This window comes from Anas platyrhynchos, chromosome 3, assembly GCF_047663525.1.
Source record: "Anas platyrhynchos isolate ZD024472 breed Pekin duck chromosome 3, IASCAAS_PekinDuck_T2T, whole genome shotgun sequence".
Taxonomy (NCBI): Eukaryota; Metazoa; Chordata; class Aves; order Anseriformes; family Anatidae; genus Anas; species Anas platyrhynchos.
The window spans coordinates 15,591,598-15,601,774 of NC_092589.1; positions in this window are offsets into that span (position 1 = coordinate 15,591,598).

Here is a 10,177-nt window from a genome sequence, read left to right on the forward strand (position 1 = left end):
AAAACATGTTTGTCTACTATCATCTCTTTATAGCTCTGTATTTCTTCCTCCATCACCGTTTTTGTTGAGTTACTTTGATGTGTGGCTGCCCTTGGAAGCCAAGAGGTGGAACAAAACAAATACATGAAGATGAGGCTGTAGTGGTGGTGCTGTGAGAAACTAATGGGCTCCAGATCAGCGTAATGGCAATGTCACTTGGCAGCTTACCAGACAGTCCTGGCTTATTGTAGTTGCTCTCTGCTTCACTCCAAAGTCTTTTTTTTTTTTTTTTTCTCTCTATTTTTTTTTTTTTTTTCAGTACTCATGATGATGTGTCCTGAGGGAAATTCATAAAGTTTCTTTAAGGATTAGCCATCAGATCCAACTATTTCAGGAGTATAAGCCCTGGAAGTGGAAAAAACTTTATTTATGCTCTCAGTGCCTCAGGCTAGCTTGGGTGATTTCTGAACTGTGAAGAGAACTGTTCTTTGGGTATCCAAGTTATATATTTCTGTGATAGGAACAAATTTTCAGTTTTTCTCACTGACTCTTGTTTCATTTATTTTTATGAATTTCTCTTGTAACATGTATGGACCACTGAATGACAGAGTTTTACCTGAGGTTCGTTACTGAATCGTACTGATAATGTCCTTGCGAGAGTGTGAGAGAGATCTTTATGAATGTATTAATTGTTATTCTGTTATTCTCTTCTGCAGCTCAGTATTTGGTTACACAGTGTGTTATCAAAGATGTAATTACCCAGAAATCCCCTTATAGTGCCCTCTCTTCCACTTATTACAAGAATATAAAGAGTACTACAAAGCAAAAAGCAAAATTGGAAGGTACCTTAAATTGAACAGGGGGTGTGGAGTATGGAAACATTAAGATTTTTTTTTTGACACTTTGATTTTGAAGACGATTTTTTAGCAGACCAACTTTTATAGTAATGTTCACGATACAGCCTATGCTGGAATACATGATTTACTGAAAAGACTTAAAATCCACCCCAGTTCTGTTGTCAGATCTGGGCACAGTAGCATGAGCTACCCTTTGTGTAGCCCTTACACTAAAGATTTGTGCAAGTGAAAAAATGAGATAGACTGGTTCCAGAAAAGCCATAGGAATCACCTCTCAAAATGACTTTCTACCAGCCTGTTGCTGCTAAGTGTGGCTGGTAGAAGTGGTGCAAAACTGCTCCTGCTTTCAGGCTTTGAGAGCTGTGTCTTCAATGATTTGATGATTCTAGTCCTCCAGCAATTATCTTGCATTACTCTCTTTTCTCTCCCAGGTCTGGTTGCTCTGGTCAGCTCAATTTCTTTAGGGCCTGAGTTTAATCTCCTGTGGAAGAGGGGTGGTTAAGTGATTTTCATATTCCCTTCCAAAAACCCTCTGAGAAAATAAATTCAGAATAAATCAGCCTGTCAGCCTTAACATAAAGCAATCTGCAAGTCTGTCTTTCTTGGACTGAGGTGGGGACACAGCTTGAGAGAAAGCAAGAACATCAATACTTCAGCTGCAGCAGCTGAAGTTGTTGGCTTGACTTTGGGACAACAACAGTTGTTGTCTGTGCTGAAGTTGTTGGCCTGACTTTGGGACTGCCCTAGCACCCTAGGCAGTGATAGCAATCCATACCACTGCAGAGGCCTGGGATTGTCATTTCAGCCTGCTCTGTGCTCATGAACTCTCCAGGCCAGAAACTCTCCAGGCTGAAAAATTCAGCCCAAAGCTTCTGGAGTATTTTCTCACTGCCTCCTTGGTTTAGATACTGGGATCGTGCTGGAAGGAAAAAAATCCGTGGCCTTCCTTTATTTCAGCATCCTTGCTTTTCCTTTTGGATGCAGGTAACTCCCAGTGCCAGTGTAGGAAAGTTCTCATTTCTGCTGGTGAGACCCAGGCCTGGGACAAAATTGGAAAAAGGTGGATGTCCTACACACAGCGATGGATTTTTGCCAGCAGCTAGATGAGCCATCAGGATTATCGTTAAGTCCTGGTCCACGTGGCTACAAAAGGCAGACAACTTCCCCTTCCTGCTGTGGTACTGCACACTAATTCGGTAAGTTTCTGTTGGCAAAAGTCTTGTTCTCAAGTCTTTTTTTGTTCACCCCCCTTTTAAGGATGAAGCTGTTTCTGTGCCAGATGCAGTTAACTTTCTGCCGTGGCTAATTGGATTTTGCAGGGCACACAATACCATTTCAGTGGTGGAAATGCGAGATGTGGTAGTGCACCTTTTGATTATGTCAAGACAAATTGTGTTTGTGAGCACATGCTGAAGGTCCATCTCCTGTAACATGTCAGTCTTGCCACATAATCCCATTAAGTGAGGCAGCCTGGTTTCTTTGCTAGACATGGGTTGTCACTTTGCAACATGGGTTGACTGGAGCTTCTGTCTTGGGATGCACTCTTTGCTCGCCCCTTGTTCCCTTGCCAAAGTGACTGCCTGTGTCCACCTGTGTCCAAAATGTATCTTGGACATTGATTAAGGACCTGGGGGTGTTGGTTGATGAGAAGGTTGACATGAGCTGGCAATGTGTGCCCGCAGCCCAGAAGGCCAACCATGTCCTGGGCTGCATCAACTGCAGCGTGGCCAGTAGGCCGAGAGAGGTGATTTTCCCCATCTGCATTTCCCCTCTGCTCCTGCATTCAGCTCTGGGGTCCCATGGAAGTATTAGTACGAGTCCAGAGGAGGGCCACAAAGATGATCAAGGGGCTGGAGTGACTCTCCTACGCAGACAGGCTGAGGGGGTTGAGGTCTGGAGAAGAGAAGCCTGGAGAAGACTACAGGGAGACCTTATAATGTCCTTCCAGTACCTAAAGGAAAGCCAAAGAGGGATTCTTTGTCAGGGGGTGGAGTGACAGGGCAAGGAGTGATGGATGTAAACTAAGAAAGAGTAGATTTAAAGTAGATATAAGGAAGAAATTCTTCACTCAGAAAGTGGTGAGGCCCTGGCACAGGCTGCCCAGAGAAGCTGTGGATGCCCCATCCCTGGAGGTGCTCAAGGCCAGGCTGGATGGGGCTTTGGGCAGCCTGGCCTGGTGGGAGGTGTCCCTGCCCATGGCAGGGGGTTGGAACTGGGTGATCCTTAAGGTTCCTTGTGACCCAAACCATTCTGTGGTTCTGTGATCTCCACAAAACCTGGGCAACATGCTGGGGCTTCCTCACTGGGACAATCCCTCAAACAGGCTCTCTGGGAACATTGCAGGGGTTAACCTAATGAGGGTTATTAGCTTTTTACATTGGTATGGGGAAGCGATAACTCTTCTAAAGTCTGTGCTGAAGTGGGCACTGGGAAAGGCTGACATTTAACTTTCCAAAAAAGCTCATTTCAAGGAGTAATTCACTGTAGTGCTCTTCAGATTAATTTTAAAGCAAGTAATCTAAGAAGCCTGAGGAAAGTGGAATTTCAGGCAGTCTAGAGGCCAGAACAGTAGGGAACTGCAGTTCTAGAGAGGTGGCTGGGGCTGCGGAGCACTTCACAGAGGGGATGACTGCCAGGAGCTGTTGTGCCTCTGGTACATCGGGTAAGTTATGTGGGTGGGAGACAAAAGGGCCACAGATTTTATACCAGGAAAGGTTTTTCTGCCTAACTAATGTGCCAGGCCAGGTAAATACATGATATCAATATTTTTTTTCCAAAAGGCTAGACAGAAGTAAAAATCAAATGGCTCATTTCGATACACCTTCCAGAAAGAGGCAGAGAGAGGCAGCTCTTCGTAGTCCTGGGTCCATTTCTCTGCTGAGGACCTGTTGAGTATTTCAAGCCAGGACTGCTGTCCCATAAAGAAGCAGCTGTTTCCTGCTTGCCTACCTTTCCAGTTCTGTGCTTCATCTTGGATTGCATTAAATATTTATTTGGTAATCTAAAGGGAACTTTTATTGTCTCCTGCTATGGATATGGGTGTTTCTGGAGCCTGCTTCCTTCTCTATAGCAGCCAGGACTTCCTAAAGAGAACCCCATACAGGGCCATTTATCAGCATTCACTCTCCGTGCAGGCTTCCCTTCACTATACTGTCTGCAATGTAGGATACAAAAGAACTATTACACTTTTCCAGGAGTGTGTGCTCTTTGTTACATTTAGATTTGATGCTAAAATCAATAGGTCACCTCACAAGAACATGTATGAACAACAACATGAGAGGTTCCTTGAGTGGGTTGCACTGATGAGCCAAAGTTTTGCCTGAACTCTTCAGCTTCTGAGATTAAAAGTACTAAAATATTTCTAAAGTTTATTGGGACTGGATTCTCTGACTGTAGGCAGACAAGCTCCCTCTAGAGAGGCCATCTGTGACCTCTGGTTCTCACTTGGTCTGGGCTCAAAATGAACGTTGTGATTCCTAGGGGAAAACACAGACTGCCTTCCCCTCCCTGCACCCGGACACCAGCTGCCCAGACAGTGAGCAGGGCTAACAGCATAGCTACAAGGCACAGCCTCACCTGTATCCCTGATTGCAACCCTGTGTCATTGACTGCTCCAAATCCTCTTACCAAGGAATGGAAAGCAGACAGTCAGCAATAAAGATTTTTCCTTGCAGTGGGAATCTGCCAGCTGAGGAGGTGTTCCTGGATCCCTTGATGCCCGTGAGGATGTGCAGAGAGGTTTCAGGTCAGGTAGGTATGGTTTAGATGGTGGAAACCATAGTGCTCTGCAGCTTCTGCAGGAGGATTTCAGAGATGCTCTAGGAGCACATCTGCTATGAAAAATGCACGATGGTTTGGATGGGGAAGAGCAGAATCCAGCCCCACATCTTGCTGGGTGAATGGATCCAGGCACTGTCAGTGCAGTCTTCCTGAGAATATCAGTTGTATTTGTCTGAGGGGGATTGCAGCAAACCGTGCATCTTGTTTTGAGGGGCATTCATGTGGTGCCTAGCACTACAGCATCCTGGTTCATGACTAATGCGTCCTCTGACAAACTGTGATGGTGAAAACTTGACCTTTATAGTGCAAAGTGACCATTTTGGAAAGGGAAATAGTAAAACTGTTGACATGATTTCTTCTCTGTCAAGCCTGCCTGTCCTTGGGAACTATGGTGTCTCTGTGGAGTGTATCACAGCTCCAAGCAGGGTGGCTGGACAAACCCAGGAACTGGGGTGTTCTTTTACTGCCCTTTGTCACAATGATTGGATGAAGAAAGGTGTTTATTTATTTATTTATTTATTTATTTATTAAAGCAGGATGAAGAAAATTTGTAGACAATGACAGTCTCAATAATTTTTTGGATGCCTAGGTCCAGGGATCAGCAATCCCACCTTAAGGCAGTTCCAGATGAGACTGCCTGTTGTTTTACAGAGTTTTCATTCCATATGTCTTTCTACATGTTATCCCAGGAATTTATCCACTTCTTATGCCACAAAGGAAGAAGTGCTTTGGTCAGATAAGGGAGTAGCATCTGCTGTGAAACTTGGGATAAAACATTTCTCTTTAAGATCTTCATCCCACCTCCAATCTTCCCTTTTTTGAAAGGCCACTCTGCCTTTCCACCCTGGTAGAATCGTGGTGGTTAACAGCGAAGGGACAAATCCCTGCTGCTCTGGCAGGTTTCTCAGATGACTGTAAGAAACCAATGTTTCAGCTGGGTGAGACTTAGGAGAGGAGGGAGAGAAACACTCAAATTCACAAAATCCTATGGTGGAGGAGTCTGTCTTCTGAGCAGTGTGGATCCTGTTGCCTTGTTGAGTTGTTCCTGTTGAGTTTAGGGAAGTCAGCCCCTAATCCAACAGAGCAGTGTTTGTGCAAAGTGTTTTAATTGCAGTATCTATCTAGTTCTTCTGCACTTAAATGCTCCGTCAGGATGGCTGCTTAGGGTGTTCTTCTAGTGACCTTCACTTTAATTGTCTAATTGCTCACCAGTCATTTGGATGATTCCAGTGCTGCCTGCTAGCTCTGATTAGAACTGGTTTCTTTCCAGAAGTATTAAGTGTCTTCCTCTCTCTTCTTTGAATGAGTAAAACAAATATTTAAATGCACGCTGAGGTATGCTGAAACATCGCTGTGGGATGGGATAATTTGAAAAGCTGAGGTACCTTGCTTCTTGCTGCCATGGGGTATTTGGGGTCAGGTGTTGTTACCTCCAGGTCCCTGAGCTGTGATACTGGGTTCCAGCACTGCATAGCACACACCTCCTGTGATCCTGTTTGTGCTCTCTGCCTCTTGTCCTGGCACTGGGCACCACTGAAAAGAGCCTGGCTCCAGCTTCTTTGCACACTCTCTTTCCTTGGAGATCTCCAATGCCTATCTGGACAAGGCCATAAACCTGACTGTACTGAGCCAGAGGTCCTTCTAAACCTTCATTTCATGTGGTTTTATGATGGATCCTAAGGACTGTGTCTTGAGGACACCTCCTCAGAGACCAAGGAGGGGACCGAGCCACCAATCACCTGACAGCTGCAGCACTGAGGGAAAGAATACAATCACGGGCAATTTTGCCCAGGTTCCTCTTTAGTCAGAGCATACTTCTTTTTATAAGAAGTCTTTAACTTTGATTACTGCAAACACTCCAGTCAAAGGCACTCAGCAGGTAGCTATGGCAACCCTTGAGATAAGTGGTCTAAAATATACCAGGTAAAATAACGAGGGGATAATAATACGGTTTTAGTTCAAATAAACTATTAAGTGTGACTAATGGTTTTACATTTTAAAAATATTCATACACCATATTTCTGGGCTATAAATTAGTAATGGTTCAAGGCCCATTGTTCATCCCACTGCTGTAGGTGGTCCCCAAAGAATACCGCTAATATATGCCTCCTGCATTTGTTAACCCAGCACTCAGCAGGAGAAAAAAAAAGTCTTGTAGCTCCACAAAATAAAACTGGTAAAGGGGGAAGGGCTCAGAGAGGCAAGATTACCCATGTAGAGCTCTTAGAGCCCATTCGTTGAGGCTGACTTAACTAATTTAATGCAACTGTCTTAATTGTATTATTTACTTATCTATTTGTTTTCAAAACTACCTCCATAGGACCCAAATCAAAACTAGCAATTAGCAGCTGGGAGATAAGTGCTCTGCATAGTCAGGATGGGACAGTCATTACGCAAGGGAAGTTTATGATTTAAAGAAATAATCCATCACCTTTTCCTAACTTGTAATGAGAAAAAGTGCAGCTGGGATTCTCTGTTCCTTAGGAGCTGGTCTCTTCTGTATTTTTCTTCTAGCGAGACAGCTAGCCAACTTGGTAGGAAATTTTAATAAAAGAGAGATTAAATTTGCTGAAGCTACTTATGCTGTTTCTGGTGGGCACTAAACCTTTAGACATCTTGATTTTCAGAATATACCCACAAACAAAATGAGAGACCATCTTTGCTGTTGCTCTTCTTTTTTTTCTATATAGGTTTTCAGTCTTCATGCTGCTCTGGACAAGCATCCTCTTCCTCCACCCTTTCCCCCTCATCTCTGTATGCTTGTTTTGCCAGGTATTGCCTCTAAAAGGAGCTTGTTTTTTAACATGGGAGCAGTGTCCTAAATCACTCAGTGTGCAGTATTTAATCAGCCATTAAAGATAGGGTAGGGAGGAGGAGCAGAGGATGGAAGTCCTTTGACTTCTTGAAGCAGCAAGTCCCAGCAGAAAGGGGTCACAGACACTTCCAGCCCTCTGCACGACCTGGTGGTGTTTCCCTTTTGCCTGGCAGGCTCTTTTCGGACTGCTGGATTTAACCAATAGTCCTGCAATGCTGAGCCATTATCTTTGGATTCATTGCTGGCCAACGAGGATCTGAAGTGTCTTCTTCTCTATTAGTGCTACTCCCTGCTGTCCCTAAGACATTTTGAGATGAGGGTTTGCTTCCTCGTAGAAGTGCCCCAGGCAGGTGTGGTCTCAGCAAAGCAGGTTGCTTTCCTAGTCCTGGGGTGAACAGGGACCAATGTTCTGCCTCTGGTTGTTGAACGGAGCTTCAGCTTCCCTTTGCTCATCTAGCCTGTCCCCTCTGAACTTGATGCAGTATGGCCTGGATACCAGACCAGATGATGCCTGGGATGACTGGCAATTTCTATCCAGCCTATGTGCTCCCTGGCTTTTTAAAAACTTCTCTGATTTCTTCCTGCCTCTGTGCCTCTCTGCTTGGACTGCAGTAAGGCTTTCTCAGCCTCTCTTTCTGTGGGCTGTTGAAAGGCTGTTCAGACAGAAAAAAAAGAAAAAGAAAAAAAAAAAAAGCCAAAGCTCAGATATGCTCTTGAATTTTAATTCTCCTATTGGCTGGTAGCAGGAAATTAGCCTGTGAAAGTCAATGGACACTGACACTTTCCTGCTGGCCAAGTGCTAAACTGAGCGTTGTCGGCTTTTAGCAGTGACAGTCGAGCCATGCACCATAGCCCCCCAGATCTCATCCTGCCCCATCCCTTTTGTCCAGCCCTGGGACCAAAGCTGGCTGGGCATCCCTCCATTGCCTCTGGGGCAAGCATGGGTGACCTTGCTGCAAGAGATGTTTTATATTTAAATGACTATTTTATACCAAGTCTTATTTTTTTCCTCTTAATGTAAACTTAAAGCCACAAAACAAGGAGTAAATAAAAGGGGGGAAAGAAGTAGTGATCCTCACACCAGTGGCAGTGGTTTCCGAGGAGAAACCTGCCATAGCAATGGCTATACAAGTGCAAGGCCATGGGAAAAACAGGATAGGAAAAACAAGTGGAAAATCCTGCCCTGGAGGCTCTGGAAAACCCTGCTACAGGAGTTTTCCTGAGAGGCTGCAGATCTGGGAGTGAAAGGCAGACTGCCCTGAGCATTGGGAAGGTGAAGGTACTGTGCAAACACCCCACAACGTGGTTATGCTGAGAATTTCTTGCTCGTTTGTGCTCACTCCTGTAGTTGGCAGGCTCTGAGGAACAGCCTCTCTTAATGGGAGTGCTGGGAAGCAGCCATGCCCCAAGCCCTTTACCCTTCTGGGCTGCAAAAGCAAAAGTCCCTGCACACTGTGAACAGCAGTACTGGGTACTACTCTTGCCAGCATTATCCCCCCCCATTTTTATCACCCCCCGTTTTTGTTTGAGGGAAGGATGTAATCTCACCAACTTGGCTTCCTATTAACCCGTGTTGGTAAACGCAGTACTTCCAAGTTTCTCATGAAGCCAGGGAAGTCTTATGCTCCCCCAGGACGTAGTCATGCTCATCAGAAAATAGCAGTCACAGCAAAATACAGCCTCACGAGGGTGTTCCTGTTCAGCGGGCAATTCTGTCAGCTCTTGCAATGTTTATCTGGCCTCAATCAAGCAGTGTGTGAAACGCATTAAAACAGACAAATATCAAAAAAAAAAAAAATAGAAAGAAAAAAAAAAAGGAAAAAAATCTCCTCCTCTGACCCCAAAACAGAAAGTGTGCTAATGATTTCTGAAGCAGGTGAGGGAGGAGAGAGGACGAACAGCTTGGCAGCAGCTTGTGGTGGTGAACAGATGTGAAGGTGCCTGTGTCTGAGGGCCAGAGGCGAGCAGCAAGGAACAGATGTTGAGAGACAGGTTAGATTTTCCGGGCTGTGGAGCAGATAGTGCACCGAGAATGTGTCATTACACCACAATTTGACACTGCAAGGGAGACCAATGGACCAACCAGCACAAGAGCTGCTTTGAATGCAGACATCGAGCCCTGTATAGGTGCCGTGCCTCTACTCTGCATTTTGTGCATCAGGGAGCATTAAAAGTCTCCAATCATTGAAAGAAAAAGCATACTGCATGCTTCAGGATCCCTTGCTGTTAAAGCACAGTTTATATGTGTTTGCTGCAGTATGCCTTGCAAATGCTTATAAAATTGAACAATTTATTATACACAGTTAGGTGCATGCATGAGCACTGGAGAAAGTGAAGAGCTCTTCACTCCCCCTCTGAGCTATTTGGGGACTCCCCATCACCTTGAAATGAGGCCAGGGATTGCTCGGTCCAGCTGAGTACAGGTGATAATATTTGTTCTGAGCTATTGCTTTTAGGTAATCAAAGCTCTGTTTAGAAGTAGGAAATAAAACAGCGAGAAAAGGCACTGAAGGTTCTGAAAGCTCTGTGCTGGCGACAACATGAAATGTGGAGGATCCTTGCAGCTGTCATCTGAATCTCCCCAAATTAATTAGCTATGGGATTGCCCATTGATCTCTCTCTCTCTCTCTCTTTTTTTTCTCAATTAAAAGAGAGGCTTCATTTTGATTTCAAAACAATCCCAAATAGGAAAGTAAAGGATGGAAGGGGAGGAGGAATGGGGATGGCGCAGGGTAGCTGCGTTATC